The 20,259-nt window shown below is 29.4% G+C and overlaps 1 pseudogene; it reads right to left on the reverse strand.

The window, feature by feature from the left end:
• LOC18014067 overlaps positions 1 to 1,352 on the reverse strand; it is a 5,266-nt pseudogene extending 3,914 nt beyond the window's left edge.
• Positions 1,353 to 20,259: the final 18,907 nt, after the last annotated feature.

The following is a 20,259-nucleotide window of genomic DNA, read 5'->3' on the forward strand; positions in this document are numbered from 1 at the left end:
CCTAAAAACGTCTCTAGGGCCAAGTCATTAGGAGTTCCTAGAAGACGAGATCAAATTAACACGGTGTTATTAAACAACACTACATGCAATTGGATATAACATTCATGAAATTGTCCCTTGATTTTGTGTTTTAGGAAGCAGGCATCAAGTCTTATCAGTCATATACATGTCTCTTTCCAAGTTATTATGAGGACATCAAAGCAAACGTAGAACCTGTTAAATTCCTCTTGACCATCTGCATTTATCAAAATGCCAGTCTCCATAGTAAATTCCTTGTTTGAGTGAACTAACTCAACATCGTAATCTTAGAGACGAGCAAACTGAAGATCATATTCAGATTCAATCCACTTCAATGCTTTATTCCTAGAAGCTTGACATTGAGGCCTAAATACAATGATTTTTGATATTTCCTTAATCATTTCTTCAATCTTCATAGGCATAATGTATCCTGGTTCCTCTCAGATCTTATAACCAAACAAGCTAGCAATCACTGAGACCTTTAGGAACACAACAATGCTTATCTACAAACTGTAAGATTGTAAATCTCCGTGGGGAGTTATTGTATTCATCAAGGCCTTTATATAGGCTGTACAAAGATTGCTCTACAAGTAAGTATATTCTATACAGATTTGACATTATCAAGAATTAAGAATATTCTGTATTCCTATTCTAACACTCCCCCGCAGTTGGAGCAGGAGGTCGCCGGATGCTCAAACTGGAGCGAAAGTCGTTAAACAATGTTACCGGAAGACCTTTAGTGAAAATGTCAGCTAGTTGCAGAGCAGATGGACCATGAACAACCTTGACCTGTCCGATAGAAACCTTCTCCCGAACAAAGTGAATATCAATCTCAACATGCTTCGTCCGTTGATGTTGAACTGGATTAGAGGAAAGATAAACTGCACTAACGTTATCGCAGAACACAACAGAAGCGCGTTGTAGAGGAATACCAAGTTCACCGAAAAGAGAGCGAAGCCATGAGAGTTCAGCAACAACATTTGCAACGCCGCGGTATTCAGCCTCAGCACTGGATTGGGATACAGTCTGCTGGCGTTTCGAGGACCACGAGATAAGATTATCGCCAAGGAAAACACAGTAACCATACGTGGAGCGTCTCGACCCGCCCAATCCGCATCAGAATACGCAACCAGACCTGTCAAAGTGGAGCGATAAAGTTGCAGTCCATGAGAAATCATACCTTCAACGTAGCGAAGAATATGCTTCAAGGCATTAAGATGAGATTCTCGTGGGTCATGCATGTAGAGACAGATCTGATTAACAGCGTAAGAGATGTCGGGACGAGTGAACGTGAGATACTGTAGGGCACCAGCAAGACTAGACCGGTGGACCATCATCATCAGCGAGCTTGGACTTCGTGTCGATAGGTATAACCATACAATAGCTAGAAGTTATATAAAAAATATATACAGTTAAAAATATATTTAATAAAAGGCAGAACAATTCATTAGTAGTTTTACAGAAATGTATAATTAAAAAAAATAAACGAAAAGAAACAACTTTTTTAATAATGATATCTTTCATATTAATAACTGTTACACACAAAATGTATTATTAATTTAAAAATAATAATAAATACAAAGAAAAATGGTTCATTCATAACTTTTCATATCGTTATTTTCTTCACATATTTAGGATTTTTTTGGGTTCTTCCTAGCTTTTTCTTTTGTCTTGAAACCTTTTTTTGTCATTTTTTATTTTCTTATTTTCAAGACTAAAATCTTCATCACTTTCACTTAAATTGGCTTCTTCTTTGTCTTCTTTTTTCATTTCACTTCACTTAAATTTAGTCTATATTAAACCTATTAGTTGCATTATCTACTTTAGAAAGTACATCTTTAATCCTCATTATAGTTTGGTATATTATGTTTACTATGTCAAATAAATTATATAACTATTATAGTATAACCAAAAATAGTGATACACTTGCATATTTAATATAAACTAAATTTTAAAATCAGATTTTAAAGTATAACTAATAAACCTATAGGACAAAAGATTATTTTTTCTTCTAAGATTAGTGATAAACTTGCCAAAATAATTATCATTTTTCTGTTTAGTCTTAATTTTTAAAATTTTCTTCCAAAAATATTTTTCTGGATATTAAGCGGATGTGAGACCCTCTAATTTATCTACGGTTGAATAGAATTTTTTTTAAAAAAATTTTAAAATAGAACTAAAAACTCATAGGAAAAAAATATATTTTTTTAACGGCTATTTATTATTCATAGAAAAAATCTTATATTGCCTTTTAAAATTAGTTGCAAAAAGAATTACTATTTTATTCCAAATTATTTGGCTTTCGTTCTAAAAATACTTTTTTGGGGAATAGGCAGATCTTTCACGTTTCACTTCAAGTTTCTCTTTATTCATGGCTTATCATATACTCAAAAAAAAAAAAAAAATCTAACACCATTTTGGTAAAAATTAGAATTAAGTTAATTTGAGGTTTTTCAACAAAAAAATTGTGTATAAGGTGTTGTTTTTCAAAATTATGGAGCAATTAAAAAACATCAATAAAAAAATAATGAAGAATGTAACAAAATATATACAATCTTGAAAAGACAAGCAAACTTTAATAATCGGCGGTTATGTACGAAATGGTACAATTAATAAAATAAAACGAAAAGACACATCTATAGAATTGTAACAATTGAATAATTAGCAGTTAGACACAAAAATATATAATTAATTAAAAATAAAAAAATAAACAGAAAAACACAATGGTCCATTCATAGTTTTTATTTTATAGAATTCCAAAGGGTACAAATGAATTGTTGCAATAGTTTAGAAGAAGCATAATTCCAACAATTGCAATGGTTTATTAACCATTAACTCAATAGATGCAATGATTGGTAAAATAACCTTAAACTCAATAGTTTCTATGTTTAGTAAATAACATAAACACAAGAGTTGCAATGGTTGGTAAAATAACTATAATCTCTAGAATTGCAATGTTTAGAGAAATAACCATAAACTCAATAGTTGCAATGGTTCATTAAAAAAAGGTAACACTTCTCCAACATTCATTCCCCACTATAATGTAATAATAGATTCACTAAATAAACAATACATATACTAACAACAAACTAAAAGACACAACCATACAATAGAAAACAATTATATACATAAGAATACAATTTAAAAAAATATTAATGGAAGGACATAACGGTTTATTTGTAGTTTTTTACCGAAATATCATTTAAAAAAACAAACAAAAAGACACAACTTTATAATAATGATAACCTTTTCATATTAATAACTGTTACACACATAAAATATTAATAAAAAAGATAAAATAGTTCATTCACAATTATTCATATCTTTATTTTCTTCATAGATTTAGGTTTTTTTTGTGGTTCTTCCTAACCTTTTCTTTTGTCTTGAAATTTTTTTGTGATTTTTCATTTTCTTATTTTTAAGACTAAAATCTTCATCACTTTCACATAAATTAGATTCTTTTTGTCTTCTTTTTTCACTTCATATCCAAATCTATTAGTTGTATTATCTACTTTTGAAAATGGCATCTTTATTCCCCATTATAGTTTGGTATATCATGTTTCTGTGTCAAATAAATAATATAACTATTATAGTATAACCAAAAGTGGTGCTACACTTGCATATTTAATGATAAATTAAAAATCAGATTTTAAATATAACTAATAAGCTCATAGAAAAAAAGATTATGTTGACTTCAAAATTAGTGATAAACTTGTCGAAAAAAATTATCATTTTTCCGTTTAGTCATAATTTTTTGAATTTTTCCAAAAATATTTTCTCTGGATATTGAGAGGATGTGAGACTCTCTAATTCAAGATCTTCTTTATTCATGGCTAAATAGAATTAAAAAAAATTAAATAAAACTAAAAAAGCCATAAGAAAAAATATTATATTGCTTTTTAAGATTAGTAAAATAATTGCCAAGAAAATTACCATTTTTTTAGTCCAATTTTTTTAGCTTTTGTACCAAATATTTTCTTGGGAAATGAGCAGATCTTTCATCTTTCATTTCTTTATTCATAGCTAACCATCTACTAAAAAATATTTTTGTAACACCATTTCGGTAACAATTGCTTATAGATGAAGAAATTTTTGATTAAGGAATTTTAAGTTTATTTGAAGTTTATTAACAATAAATTAATATATAAGGTGTTGTTTTTTAAAGTAAGAGAGCATTGTAAAAAAACTTCAATTAAAAAATAATGAAGAATGAAACAAAATATATATAATCTTGAAAAGACATAAGTATTAAAAGAAGCAATCTTTAATAATCAGTGGTTATATATGAAATAGTACTATTAATAAAATAAAACGTAAAGACACAACTGTAAAATGATAAATTTTATATAATTTAGTAGTTATACATGAAAATATACAATTAATTAAAACAAATAATAATTAGAAAGACACAATGGTCATTCATAGAAGTAACTTTTAATAATTAGCGGTTATATATGAAATGGTAAAATTAATAAAACAAAACGAAAAGACATAATCATAGAGTAATAACCTTTATATATTGTGTTCAATTTGAATTGAGAAAAATATACTTTGCCGCCAGATTATATACAGCTCAACGGTATTGCGAAAACCCTATACTGTTTCACTATAAATACGACACTACCGTATTCCATTTCACTCTACATCAACTACAACTTTCTTAACTTTTAGTTCAATTCAATTATTTGCAATAGCTTCCAACATGAGGTTAACCTCTTTGGCTGACTTAAAGCCATTCAAGACTGGGTGGAAGGTGCAAGTGAAGGTGCTTCACACTTGGAAGCAATACCAGACTAAGAGTGGAGAGTCTCTCGAAATCATTCTCGCAGATGAAATGGTATGATCAAGTGAATGTGTAATTACATTTTCGTACTACTAACTATTAATGATTTAATTATAAACATTTTTATTTTCAGGGTACCAAAATCTACGCTACAGTCAAGAAAAACCCGTTGCATCGTTTTGAGCGGTTGATGGTTGTTGGTGAATGGAAATTCATTGAGAACTTTTCATTGAACAAAGCATCAATTCAAGATGTCCTTCATTTCATCCACCGTTGTCACCAAAAGTGCTAATCGTTCTGACAGTCGATTTTTTGTTAGTTCTTAGATTATGATACAATCTTGAACGATTCCACAAGTACAAGTTTTTTGATCGGGGAGTTTCCATTTATCTATATAGTTAGTTTATTACATTTATATACGTATTCATCCGATGTCATTTTTCAAAATACCAGATGTTATTGGACGAGTTGAAAGTGTACGTGAACTTGAAACAATCCCTGTCATGAACAAGGACACAAGCAAGCTTGAGTTCTACTTGTGTAATGCGAAGTGAGTATATACGGTTAACGTTTTTTATTATTTTAAATATTTACTCTAAACTAATTGAACCGTATTATATGTAAAGAGGAGCTCTTACCATGCACACTTTGGGGTAAATTTGGCGAGCAAGTCTATTCGGCTTGTCAGAATGCTGGAAAACGTGGTGTCATCATTGTAATCCGTTTTGGAAAAATCAATGTGTTTAGAGGTATAAATACTTAATTACAAAATTGTTGTTTCAACATAAAATAAAATGCATTTTTATTATTTGTTTAAATTATTATAGGTGAACGTCAAATTACCCGTTCTTTCCAAACCTCTAAGGTGCTCATAGATCTTAACGATCCAGATGTCATTGATTTCAAAAATAGATAAACAATTTATTTATATATCAAACATATATTTTGACAATGTGATTATTAATAATAATTGCTTTTCAATATGAAGTTTACCTGCAAATGGCGGAAATATTACTTTCTTGAATAGCAAGCCACATCAGAGGATTTCCTATGATGATGAGAGTAATTTTGATCAGTTTCCAATGGTGACTATTGCTGAACTGCAAGATTATCTGGAAGTATATAACAAAGTTATCATAACTTTATTATATGTTGATAAAATTATATGTCTTTGGAAAATGATTTTTTAATATAAAACTAATAACATAAAATACTTAAGCGTAAACATTATATATGGTATCGACTAAATTAAAGATATAACTGAAACCTTAACTTTTATGTGTTAATTTATCAATAGAGTTTATGCAACTGTAGTGACTGTTCTATTGTTAAATATTCAGGTTGGAAAATTTAAAATCATGTGTACTTTATACGCGGTTGATACAGATTGATCATGGTTTTAGTTGGTTTGCATTAAGTGTGGGAAAAAGGTCTACAAAATTCCAAAACGCGAAGACGAGAAATTTTGTGATAAAACTAAGAAGCTTTATTCATGTGAAACATGTGATGCCAAAATTTCATCTGTCAGTGCGAGGTAACTAAATTTTATAAATTAATAAATAAGATTTTTTTTCCAAAAACATATAATCACATGTTTACATTTAAATTATATTGTAGATACAAACTACATCTTTGTGTAATGAACAACACAAGCAAGATCAAATGTTTTCTTTATGATTCAAATGCAAAGAATATTGTTAACCAATCTGCTGATGAAATTTTAAAAGGGACATACGATGAGGTATTATACACTTTATATATTTTATTTCAATAAGTTTTATATTAAAAATTATTTCCCAAAGACTTATTATTTTCAACATAGATACAAGATCCGGATGTCGTTCCCTCATGCACTGCAAAACTTGGTTGGAAAGACTTTTCAGTTTCTAATTTGTGTTGAGAAAGAAAATCTCTACGGTGGTAGTAATACATACAAAGGTTGGAAAGGTTTGGAAAGGCAATCAGGTTTTGACTACCACCGTTGATGATGCGAATGAATCTGAAGATGGGGGTGATCAGAGTTTATTCATGTCTGCCGATCAGGTAAAATTCATATGATGTAAATGTATTTTTTATATTTATGGGACAATACTATATCGAGAAAATTTATTATTTATAGGCATCACTGATGAACACACATAGCCAAGAGTTTTCGGATGATGTTTCTGGCAATATCAAAACTCCTTTAACAAAGCGTGAACATGATGATCATAAATATTTAGTCGACTCATCCTCATCGTCTAAGAAGTCATGTAATAGTGGGATTAGTGTGGAAACGACATATGCTAATGAACTGATTGATGATGATACACTGAAGAGTGATGGTGTTCTGGTGAACGCTCTTCTTACAAGTGAATCCAGTGAAGGTGTTGCAAAGGGACGAACTCGAGGACGTGGTGGTGGTAAAGTTGTTGGCAAAGAGGGAGACAAAAATGGGAAGATGTGATCCCATATATTCTGGAGTTTTTGAATTTGTTATTATTCAATTTTTTATTGAATAACTTTCTCTTTTCCAATATTTAGTTTAGTATTTTGAACATTCAGATATTTATTTTTTGTGGTTAGTTAATTGTTTCTATAAGTTGAACTATTAATAAAATATGTTTGGGTTTTGCATACTATGTTCGTCAGTCACATGTTATACATTTTTATTCATTTGCATCAAAAAATAGAAGTATAATATATTAGAAGTTTAAATAAATACTCCTTATGAGTTCTGACGATGATCCTTACGAGTTCTGACGAACTTGAGAATCCATCGTCTGGATCTTCACTCACTCCTTCATCTAAGAAGCTAATTTATTTGTTTGCGGTATTTGTGGAACTTTTTTTGCATATTTTTATTTAATTGTGGAACTTCAATTTTGCCCTATAATTTTTTTTTCCTAATTTAATTTTCGTAAACTTTAAATTGTGATTTAAATATTTTGGTTCAACCAACTGTCATAAATTTACACGAGAGTTTCAATTAAGACGGCATTAAAACCATAATCGTTTTAGTCCATCACATAGAAAACTATTCATTTCCTTATTCTATTTCATCTTCAATCTTAAGAAAAAAATTTAAACAAAGAATGTCTCTTTGTGAAAGAGTTTCCGATCTTCAGAAGACAAATGGCGGATATCGTATTTGTGTATAAATACTAAGAGATTATTATGATTATACTCTCTTCGATCGACCTAATCGGATGTTAGTTCTTGCGGATGAATTTGTAAGTATTGGAGGTTTGAAAAGATTTACCGTATATATGTTTTAGGAATGTATTTCTGAATTATTTATTTTTATAAACCGTGTAGGGCAATCGCATCCTGTCTACTATCCAATATGATGTAATGGACAAATTCGAGTATGCATTGGTTGAAGGAGATTGGGTTTTTCTTGGTAATTTTGAAGTTACTGACAGAGTGGTTCGTCCAAGTATATTATCAAACAACTATCATATACATTTCCTCGAGGATACCATTGTTGAAAAAACCGATCCGAAGTCTTCCAGAGGAATATACTCTTTTTGTGCATTTATGAATATTTTATATAGATTTATTCATACAGATAGATATCTTGGTATGTTTCTTACAACTTTTTATTTTAAATCGTATATCTAAGGAACTCCAACATTTATTTAAAGACAGTCTTTTATTTTTGCAGTTGATCTTCTCGGTGTTGTCACATTTGTTCAGAAACTTCAGTTAGGAATTCCTATGTCCGATACATCAGACACACCCACGCAACGTCTACTTATTCGTTTTAAATTCAAGATTTCAGGTCTGTACAACTTATCCTCAAAACATATGTTATGTGTATATTGTTTACAAATTTTAAAGTATATTAATAATGTTATAAATAATTTTAAATATACAGTTCAGAATCTTTGAAATGTATTGCTTGGGATATCTTGGCAAGGAAATTTGAAGAACTTAAGAGGAATCGAGAAAGGTCTTCTAGACATATTATTGTATTGCGATTTTTCTCTTTCACTAGATGGAGAGGTAACTAACTACCTCATTATTTGATATTTTAATTAATTATAAGTTTTACATATATATTTTTCCCATATACTGAGTATGTCTATGTATTTAGATGAATGGATAGTTGAATCGGAAAGATTCATATCTGATATTCTCGAGGATCCTCCTACCCCAGAAGTGGAAAGAGCAAGGTTGAGGTATGTTTATTCCATCATTGATAATGTATCCTATATTTTAATATTTATAAATATTTATACATATATATATATAATGATAAAAAATCCTAATATTATTTCAGGCTTGCAACTTCCATTGATTTTCCTCCGGTCCACGATGAATATGAAGACCATTCTCAGTAAAAGAGATATTTCTTATTTTTATAGTGTAAAACTTGAAAATCTTAACTTATATATTATTCTGATTGAGATAACTTATCCAAACAATTTAATTGTGTTAGCATTTTTTCTTGAATCGTACTCTATTTGTTTTCAACAAAAAATAACTATGATATTCAAAATTTGTATGGTCCGTGATTTGTGTCTGTATTAAAAATACAGTACATAAATTCCGGGATTGTACTCTCATTAATTATTTGTAATTAATGAAATTAAGTAATTGATTTAATTAAAGAGAAGTAGTCAGTTCAAGATATGACATTTTTCTACCATCTTTACATATTTTTCTATATATACTTAATCAATATAAAAGTCAAATATACATATGAATTGAATATAACTAATTTGGTTTGTTCGTAAGTCACATAGTGCAACAAATATCAAAGGTTGCAATTTATTCTAATTTTACAAAACGACACAACCTTTCAAACCCTATATTTGCTTTGCTATACATATAAAGGACAAAGTAAAAAAACGTCTCGCCATCTTAACGAAAAAAAACCTAAAGGTTGAGGAAAACAACCACTTTCCTCAAACATGCCTCGCTATTGTACCCTTGAGTATCTTTCTCCCACAAAAACTGACTCCAGAATTTATAAAATTTCTACGAGTTTGGGAACACTTCAACTACCATAATCAACGCCAGGAATTGCATCTTATCCTCGGTGACGAAAATGTAAGTTCATCTTTTTGAAGTTTTTTATTCTGTTGCATGTTATGAACATTTAAACACATGAATATCTGAAGATGTCAAAAAAAAAAAACACATGAATATCTGAAATGATTATTTGGCTACAAAATAGAGGCATCGATAGATCAAGATCTTATCCCTTCGCTCGGTCCAAAGTTTAAAGAAGGAGAATGAAATTATGTCAAATTCTTCAATGTTCTCAATGCGTTCAGATCATTCAGAAATACTATAAACTACCACTTCATCAACATGAACGCCGATATTGTTGTAGACAAGACCTTTCAAGTCAATCCTAAGCATATGATGGATTTTATGCCATTTGAAGCCATTATCCAAGGGAATTTCCCTACTGAGTACTCTATCGGTTAGGCTTCTATCCTTTATTCAATTTAAGAATTATTATAAATATTGTGTAATGAAATTTTTTCTTTGTAGATTTGATCGGCGTAATCATCTATGTTGATGATGAACTAAGTACTGACATTGATGATTCCTACAAGATGATTTTTGGACATTCTCACAAATTGGACATTCAGATAAGGGACATGAAGTAAGATGTTTTATATTATCATCTATATATGTAAAGGCCAATAATTTGTCTTATATGTGTATTTTTGTTAATGTTGTGGTAATATAATTTTTTTGTTTAGTTATATTGATATGGATATAACACTCATTGGGAAGACTGCTCTGGATTTCTGGAAGAAGTGGGAAGACATAGGTACTTATGAAACAGTCTTGACTTTGCGCATATTTCGTCCGACCTATGATTCTGAAGGTTAGTAATTAAAATTTGTAGTCGAGTGGGAACATTCAATTCCACTTTGTTAATATGATAATTTGGCTTCTAACATGTGTGCTCTTTATATTTTAAAATCATACAGAGAGATATCGCATAAGGAATGCTAGAGACCATTCTGAAATACTTTTCAATCCTCACATAAAAGAGGTTTCTGATTATCTTGACTGGTAATTTTTCTAATTGGTATTAATATATATATATATATATGTAATATGTTTTATGGTTTATTTTAATACTTTTTCAATTGTTAACTTGAAATTATTTTTGGTCAGGCTTCCTTTCACCGATATCCATGGAGATCCGAGCTGACCATAATTTTAATCCTTATTATGTACTTATATTTTCCCGTAACTGTTAAACATTCCCATTATGTAATATTTTCCCATAAAATTGGGATGGATTTGAACCTACTTTCGTATAATTGTAATGACTTATTTAGTATTTATTTATGGTAATGTTTAATTGTCAATTTACTTATGTCATTTAATATCATTGTATTTATTGTTTATATATTTTACATGTATATATGTATAGTTTTGGATATAACATATACCATCTATATATAGAATCCATTTGATTTTAGAAAGGTTACTTCCTTTATAGACATTTTCTTCCATCGAATATTACATATTTCCATAATAATAAGACATTACCAAATTATACTACTACAATATAATAACGGTCATTTTTCATATTAAGCCAATTTTGGTACCATAACGATTTATGTAAGTAGTTTTCAACATTACATTTATTACTTACCTTTATGAATTTGCTTATTTATAATTATGCCAAATGCAACTATAACGCTTCTTAGGTAATTTCATCCAATGCTCACTAATGATCTTTTTTTTTTGGTCCAATGGTCACTATTGATCTATTAACAACTTTACGTGTAAGAGTAAATTGAAATTAGTTCCGATTTACGTTTTCATTTTAGTGCTGACAACTGACGTTAAGCGTTTCTCATAACATTTAGAGTTAAGTGTAAAATATTATATAAATTATCGATGTTTGAATGTCTGTGGATTATAATCAATGTAGTAGATGAGCTTATAATCTTACGAATCAATACACATATATGAGAAAGTGATTTGGGAAAATAATTATTTTTTATTTGAATCAATATAATACAATTTATTGTAGCAAACATGCTTAGATAATTCCAATAAAAATAGATAATTAAGGTATAAAAAAACAGAGATAATTTTAGCTAAACTCCAAAGTTTCTCCTTCCACGTTTATTCTTATGTGCCTGTAAGATTCAAAAACATATAATCTTGTTAGCTTCAAACATATTAGTTGAAAAAACCAATGTATTAATGGATTATTATCAGCTTACCCACGGAGATGTATCTAGGTACCGGATCTCTGTCTTAACGAATGATAGAATACTGAAAACGCTCAAAAAGACATATCTGCCTTGTTCTATACTGATGGGGTCCAAGCTCAACTCTTTCAGCTCAAAGACCACTTGGACTACACTCTCACCTCATCTGGAGCCCGTCTCGAAGAAAAATCAGTCCAATCCGAGTTCAGATGAAGAAGTTATTGAGTTTTCAAATCAGGTGAACTCGAGGTTACTCAATTTGTACCTACGCGCATTCAAAGGAGGATTTCGACCAATCCAGAAGGAACTATTTTATGATCCGACTTATTCTGGAATCTTGATTCATCACAGAAGCGTGGAGAGTTGGAATCACTTCAAAAAGAGTTCAGACTTGGAAGATATGGATTTTACAACACAGTGGATCTGCTTCAGACCCAGTTCCGCGTCCGACCCAAAGATTGAGGTCCAGAGCCCAACTCAGAAACGATCTCGACATGAAACCAATTGGAGAATCTTAACGGATCTGTTCTGGTTACAACAAGCCCAAGATAAGAAGAAATTGAAATCGGGTCTCAGAGATACACCTCATTTGCCTAAATGGGTCAACATGGTTCTATACTTGATGATTTCTAGGCCTGATTGGTTTGAGAGCTTGCAGGCTTACGTTTGGCATCCAGGAGGCTTTTCTACTAAGCCCAATATGAAGACATGACTCAGCCCATCTTGTTTCTGATCATCAAAATTCGTTCAAAGGAGTTAAAGAGACAAGAAGCTCAAGGGTTATTCAAAGAATATCAAGAGTCATTCAACCATTAGTTAATATTTGTCTTTAATTTTAGTCTAAGTAATAATTTCGAGATTTTCTTGTTTTCTTCACATTTCTACTCTATATAATCATGTAATCTCTAAGAGAAATAATCAGATTATCTTTTTTTATCAAACTTCTTCTTTGAGAGTTATTATCACTTTTGTTCCTTATAAACATTTTTTGATCATTTGGAGGTTATCCTTTGATCATGTCATGGTGAGTCATATCCGTGGTTCGATTGTTGGTGAGTCATATCCATCAATCACAACTCGATCTGTTTGGTGAGTCATATCCAGACGATCACAAACTTGGCTTGTCTTGGTGAGTCATATCCAAGGAGTCATTTCGGTAAATCACGCAGCTACCTGTGTGACCATTCAATCCACATCCTTTGTTCTTTGAAGCGTTTTGGTTCCTTAGAAGCAAAGCTTATCCATTACCAACTTCAGAGTGCCGATTCCTTGGGAGGATTCTATCAACGAAGCCGCATTCTATACATTTCAAACCTATCTCCAGATCTAGATGGAGTTCGTGTTTTCCGTTCTTGCAACATTCCTTTGGATCATCAGTCGATATTTCTTCATCAGACTGCAAATATTACATATTGATATAAACATCCAATAATACAGAAATCATCAATAAAACCGAATAATTTAAAGTTTAAATTACCTCAGATGGAACCTCGATGGCATTCACAGTTGATTTGGTGAGAAAGTCATTCATCTCTTCCCACATATTAGTTTTCTTAATCTCTGATTCAGAAATTGGAGGAGGTGATGGTGTTTCTTCCACACCAAATCTCATGTTCAATGGTGGTGGATTAATTTTCAGTAATCCGTTTTCATCATAACGTTTTTCTTGGTGATTCTCCATCTTTGTCTAATCTCTTATCAGGCGTTGAAGGTTGAAGAGAAAATTTAAGAAGTATGTTTATAATCAAAGCAACTCTTATTTTGTATAAGATATGATAGTTATAAAATATTCAATGTCAACAATTTTCTATGTTTTATTGGGAATACTGTTTCAACCAACCAGTTTGACTCTTTAACTTTCGCTTTTGATATATGGACATAATATTTACACACGTCTTCTTTGTCCAATTCACACAAATTAGCTCATACAAAAATATTAAAAATTTAGGATTTTCCTCTTTCCAGTTTGATTTAAACCGCAATATATGGTAACATAATCTCAAATTTTGGAAATCTCTGATAAAATTAAACAACTTTTTAAATTTCAATTTTAACTGAAATACATAATATATAAAAATGCGATTTTTTGTTATTTGAGATAATTGCAAATGAGAAATAATAATTCTAACAATCGTAGAAATTAGGCAAATCGTTATAGTTCAAATTAAAAAATCCCAATTAAAAGGTTTGTATTTCTTATACAATATTGGATCTCATTCGAGGTAAATAACAAGTTTCTACATAATTTGAGTTTTTTCTAACTTATAGAAAACGGTATACATTTCTGTTTAACTACTGAGCAAAATAACTTGTATCTCACTCTTCAATAAGTACACTGTCAATACTCTATCCAGAAGTTGGTATAACAGTATACTTCCTGTCGAAAGTGAGCATTCATAAGTAATATAATTACAATAACTCTGTGGTGACACAATGAATAAAACTACTTATTCTGATGTGATTCTCCACAGATGCACAAGAAATATTATGTAGGAAAACGTGTATTTTTCTTTCATGTAAACATATTTTTTTGTACGTCTATGTGAGGATCACATCAGAAGAATAATTGTAGTATGGGTTGTGTTTGAGTGAGTAATTGTTTGCTTGGTTAGTTGATCAAAATTCTCTTATGGTGTGTATTTATAGAATTCTTAGAGAGTGACTCTTCATTTTTCTTCGCTGTGTTTCATATTCCCCAAAAGTTGTTTATAATTAAAACATATTAAATAACATTTGACTGATTTATCACAATTTCCAAACGAAGATACATTTCAAAATAAATGAATACATCTTCGCATATAATCTATAAAATATGTTCATATATGTCACATTTCGATGAATAATTTAAAAACATAAAATTAATGTATCTATTCATAGTTACATGTATTCTTCATCTACACTTTCTTCATTATACATACCTAATTATAATTACGTAGAATTTATAACTACAAATATGAGTGACACAATCCAATTCTTAAACTAATAACATACCATTCGGCCCAAAATTAGTAATACTGTACTCACACACAATGTCAATTATCAATATTGTAAAATTTGACCCAATAAACTTAACAATATACCCAATAAAATTAAAATATTAAAAACATTCAGACGTTCAATTTAAATCATCTTGGAATAAATAAGTCTCATTTATTATACACTATAATTATCCTTATTAAGTAGTTTAATAGTTCATCACATTTCCGACTGACAAAGCATATTTTCTTATATTTATTTTTGATATTGTTTCGCTTTTCGATATCAAAAAATATATTGATATCACTACTTAAGTAAAACAATGTACCTATATATTTGGTAGCTGTTTATATTTCCCATTTTAAATTGAAACAACTATTTTGTTAAATGAACAATATTAATTAGATTTGGTTCTTCATATTTATAACTACCAAAGTTAATGGTGTCATATATTTGTTTCCAACATCTCCCACTTATTTTTATAGTTTGTTTTATTAGGATATATTCGTATACAGTAAACAAATATTTCTTAACTGGTTTGGTATGGTAGTTTATAAACCCTATATAATACTAACTATATATAGGTATCAGACTGTGGAACGAATGTTTATCATATTACTTCTTAATACAGTCCATTTGCTCAATCGTTTGTTTTGAAAACTAACATGCCAGGTTTTTAGGTTTTCTCGATAATTATAGTTTTACTAATTAAGGTTTATACTTACATATGTTTTGTTTTTTAACCAGAAATGATGGATTACCATCTTCCTTTATCTCTTGGCGAAACTGACGTCAGTCACGGTAAAGACATTACGAAAAGCAAATTTATGGCTTGGATGGAATGTAACCAGAAGTACAAAAATGGTCGACACATTCTATACACTGAAGTTCCTACCAAATTTGTGTGGAATGCCAGATTTAAAGAATGGAGACTTAGAAAACGTGGTGTTGGTTAATCCGGGGTACTTAAGAAGTGTCCCATTGAAGATTCCAAGCTTTTTTACTTGTGGTTATTGTTGCACATCGTAAGAGGTCCTACATCTTGTGATGATATTAAGACTGTTGATGGTGTTACTCATCCCACATTCAGAGAAGCTTGTCTTGCTAGAGCATTTGTCCCATTTGAAGATCAATGATTTCTTTATCTTTTTAAGTATTCAGTATTAAGTTTATTGATAATTTTTTTTTTCATAATATTTTGGCTTTTATATGTAGCCAAAATAATCAATAACGATGTGCATTTTACGAAAAATAAAATGGAATAAAGCTTTTAATATTTCTTTACTACTTATAGCTTCATCTGTGTCTGTTTATATATCATCTTCGCATATAATCTACATCTCCATGTTTAGAAGTAAACGCAAATTATATAATTTGGCCCATACAATATTGGATATTTATGTTTGTGTACTTAATTTAAACATAGGATATTTTCATCAATACTATTAAGGTATGTGTACAACTATAATGGAATATTTATAGTATTAAATGTAATAAGTGTTTAAAGGACATATATCTAAGTATTTATTCGTATGATATTTAACAATACCATATAAATTCCAAATTATGTTCTACTCTTCTTAAGTGATTTTTTAAATTTCCTTAAATATTATAGGCGTTGTTATTATAATATTCACTTTACTATCCTGAGTATCTTACCTATTTTCTCTAAATCCTATATCGTCAGATATTATAAATTTGTTCACCACTATTTAAGTAATATTTTAGAAGGCATACAGTAAAGTTATAATTACTATTGTTTGATATTATGTTTGGCTACGATTACATTTCAGATTTGAACAATCATATCTCAGACTGGAAGATTCGAGTTAAGATCGTTCGGAAATGGAAGGAATGGATTCAACATGACGGTGTCACTCTAATGCTTATTTTGTCTGATCCAAAGGTTACTTCAATATATTATCTTAGTATATGAATTTATTGTTTTGTTGCGTATACTACTAAACTAATATTATAAGATTTTCTCATAAACTTGTTATTTGTATTGTGTTAGGGACATACTATAGAAGCAAGAGTGAACAAAAAATTCATTAATCATTTTGATTGTTTGCTGGTTGAAAATCAATGGTATGATATTGAAGATTTTGGAGTAATCCTTAGATGTGAAGACAATTCAGCATCAACGAGTATTCATATAATGTTACTTATTGTGTCTACAGTCATCACAAAAATTGAGAAATTTCAAGTTAGTTCACCTCCATCTAATTTTGAATCTATTTAACTCCATATGCTTATGTATGAGAACTTTTTATTTAATTTGCAGCTATCCAAACAAGCTTGATGGGAAGACGATGTATTTTTTAAGGATAAAATTAGAATTGTAATATTTATATTCTGTATTTTTCTGTTTTATGGTAACTTATTATGCTATAATTCCTCGATATAATGATTTCTGATTGATTCTCTCTTGTGTTATACCTATTATTCTAAAAATCAAATGATCACATACATATAATTACAATTTATGTTCAATTAATATAGTGTATGTTAACGTATATAGAACAGGTGTTCATAAGTGCACTACAAAGTGTATGCATGATACGGAATAAACAGTTATAACATCAGCTTTTTAACTTCTCAATAGTAATGATTATTGTCTCGGTAATCGATTGGAGTTGCAATACTAATAAAACCATATAATAAATTGAATAATTATGATTTATAACTTAATGACGATAATAGCCAGTAATTAGAAGCATACATATGCATTCATTTTGTTATATATATTTGATATTTTGATAATATAGAAATATATAATGTATATGTTAATTATTTTTGTTGTTGTTTAACTATAACAACTTCGTCTGTTCTTTTTATTTAATAATTACTAAAAATACTTATAGCCATATTCTGTAACTGATGCTACATAGATATGTGAGATACTAGACATTTTTTTTTCTCTATGGTAATCATTACTCTAAAGATCAATGCATTTTTAATATTTCAATTTAAGATAACCAATATAATAAATGAATCGTCACCATTTAAGATAATTTTATATTTTTTAGGTGTGAAACGGTTATTATATAAGATAGAAACTAAAAACGGTAATCATAAACTACTTTCACTCCTAACATATGATAACGAACTAAGTATTATTTTATTTCAGTTATCGGATTGATTTTTATTCGATATCTAAATGTATAACCAATAATTATACTATTTACTTTAATGTATTAATGTGAAAATGAATTTTCGATTAAATGAAATATAAATTTTATATCATGTAAACTACTTTCAGTTCTAACATAGGAAAACGAATATTTATGTATATATTTTGGAATATGAATTTCAAAAAAGATTTGTCATGAATTAATACAATATAGAAAAGTATGTTGCATTCAATGTATATAAACGTCATTAGTTGCTACGATAGGTGTAATCATTATTTTTGTTGTTTAACAAGAAAACCAAACCGATAACAAAATTAATTCGAAGAAGTTCTTCTTTTTGTTTTTGACGATGGTTCCATTTTATTTTTATTATATTTATACAGTTGGGATCATAATTCAGTATAACTTCGTCATTTTGAGAGACTATTGCTTAACAGAACAAACAAAATTTCAAAACACGAACTTCTCGAATTATGTCTTACCATGACTTATTTAGTAAGCTTACACCATGGGAAGAAAATTCGGTGATACGTGTTGTTATTTACAAAAAAATGGATTGAGAAAGACAGCAGTGGTCGGGATCGTGTCGAATTCATACTTGCCGACGAAGAGGTAAATAAGTTGATCTTTTATGCTAGATGAAATTTTGGTGCATGCAAGTAAAATTTTTTTCCCTAATAGTTTTTGAATTTTACAATCCGTAATCATTCTAGGGCTGTAAAATTCATGTGTCTGCTCATAACTGGATCCATGAATATTTCAAGAATGAATATCACGAAGGAGAATGGTTTGAAATTCGCAATTTTATTGTCAGATCTTCAGATTGTAACAATTGGAAAGAACGCCCAACTAAACCTCCTTACAATATCGTTCTTACTTGAGATACTACGCTTGACTTTATACGCGAAGAGCCGGTATCTAATTGGTATTTCTTAAATTTAATCAACTTCAAAGATATTGTGAAGAGGAAAGTGAATCCTGTGTTTCCTATTGGTAATATTTTATTTTCATTATTGATTTATTTATTTTATTTGTTCTTAATAATATTTTAGTCCATTATATGTTATGGAATCATAATGTTATTTTAACTTCCATTCTTTTTTTAAAATAGACTTGGTTGGTGTGATCGATTTTGTTGGTGAAATATCCATTGGCAATGACTTTGACTCCATTTCAAGAATCCAGCCAAAGAAAGTTCTTGAATTTCATATAAGAGATCTCGAGTAAGTGTATTTTCTATATGTTATGCAAATTCATTTTTTATAAGTATTATTCATTGGTGTTATGTTTACTTTTAAATATAGGGATGTTGTTATCAAATGTTTTGCCTTTGATAACTGTGCAATTTGTTTTCATAATTCATGGAAATCGAGAAAGATTGATCGCATTTTCGTTCTGTTAACTGAGTGGAGACTTGATCTCTATAAAGGTTAGATACACCATGTATATTATTATTGAATTTGATATTTGAACTTCTACCAAAGTATATAACGGTGTCAAATGCTACAATTATATTTTTCTTTGTAGGTGAACACATTGTCAGAAATAGAGGAGGTCAGTCTCGATTTCTTTTCAACCCAGAGATAACTGAAGTTCAAGAGTTTGAGTACATGTAAGCTATTTTATCTTTATTGTTAAATGAAATCATAATTTATAGTTGTTAACTATTCATATTTATATCAACAGGTTTGTTCTGGCCGACAAAAAGTCAAATATCAAACCAGGAAATTAAGTTATGCAGATGAAACCGGACTACATTATAGTATATTTTCGTTAAAAGGAGATATGTCTTCCTATTTATATTTATGTTATGAATCTAATATTTTGAACTTATTAATTTTTGTGGGCCTTTTACAATGGTGGTTTATGTATTTCCTTAAACATATTTTATTTTCATACCTAGATTACTATCTGCTTATATATTTATCAATGATTTTTAGTAAATTATAACGAATTATGTGATAGAACTATGGAAATTAAGTTATTAACTAGATTAATTTTATCATTATTATATACCTTATTATATGAAAGGATATTATCTTGTGATACAAATTGATGGGCTTTTAACTAGAATATAAGTTATCATACCAAATGATTATAATACAAATTGATGGGCTTTTATTGTTTAAAATCTGTAAAACTATCAACAATTTTGCTTTCTATACTA

The sequence above is a fragment of the Eutrema salsugineum genome, unplaced genomic scaffold (assembly GCF_000478725.1).
Source record: "Eutrema salsugineum unplaced genomic scaffold, Eutsalg1_0 scaffold_4, whole genome shotgun sequence".
NCBI lineage: Eukaryota > Viridiplantae > Streptophyta > Magnoliopsida > Brassicales > Brassicaceae > Eutrema > Eutrema salsugineum.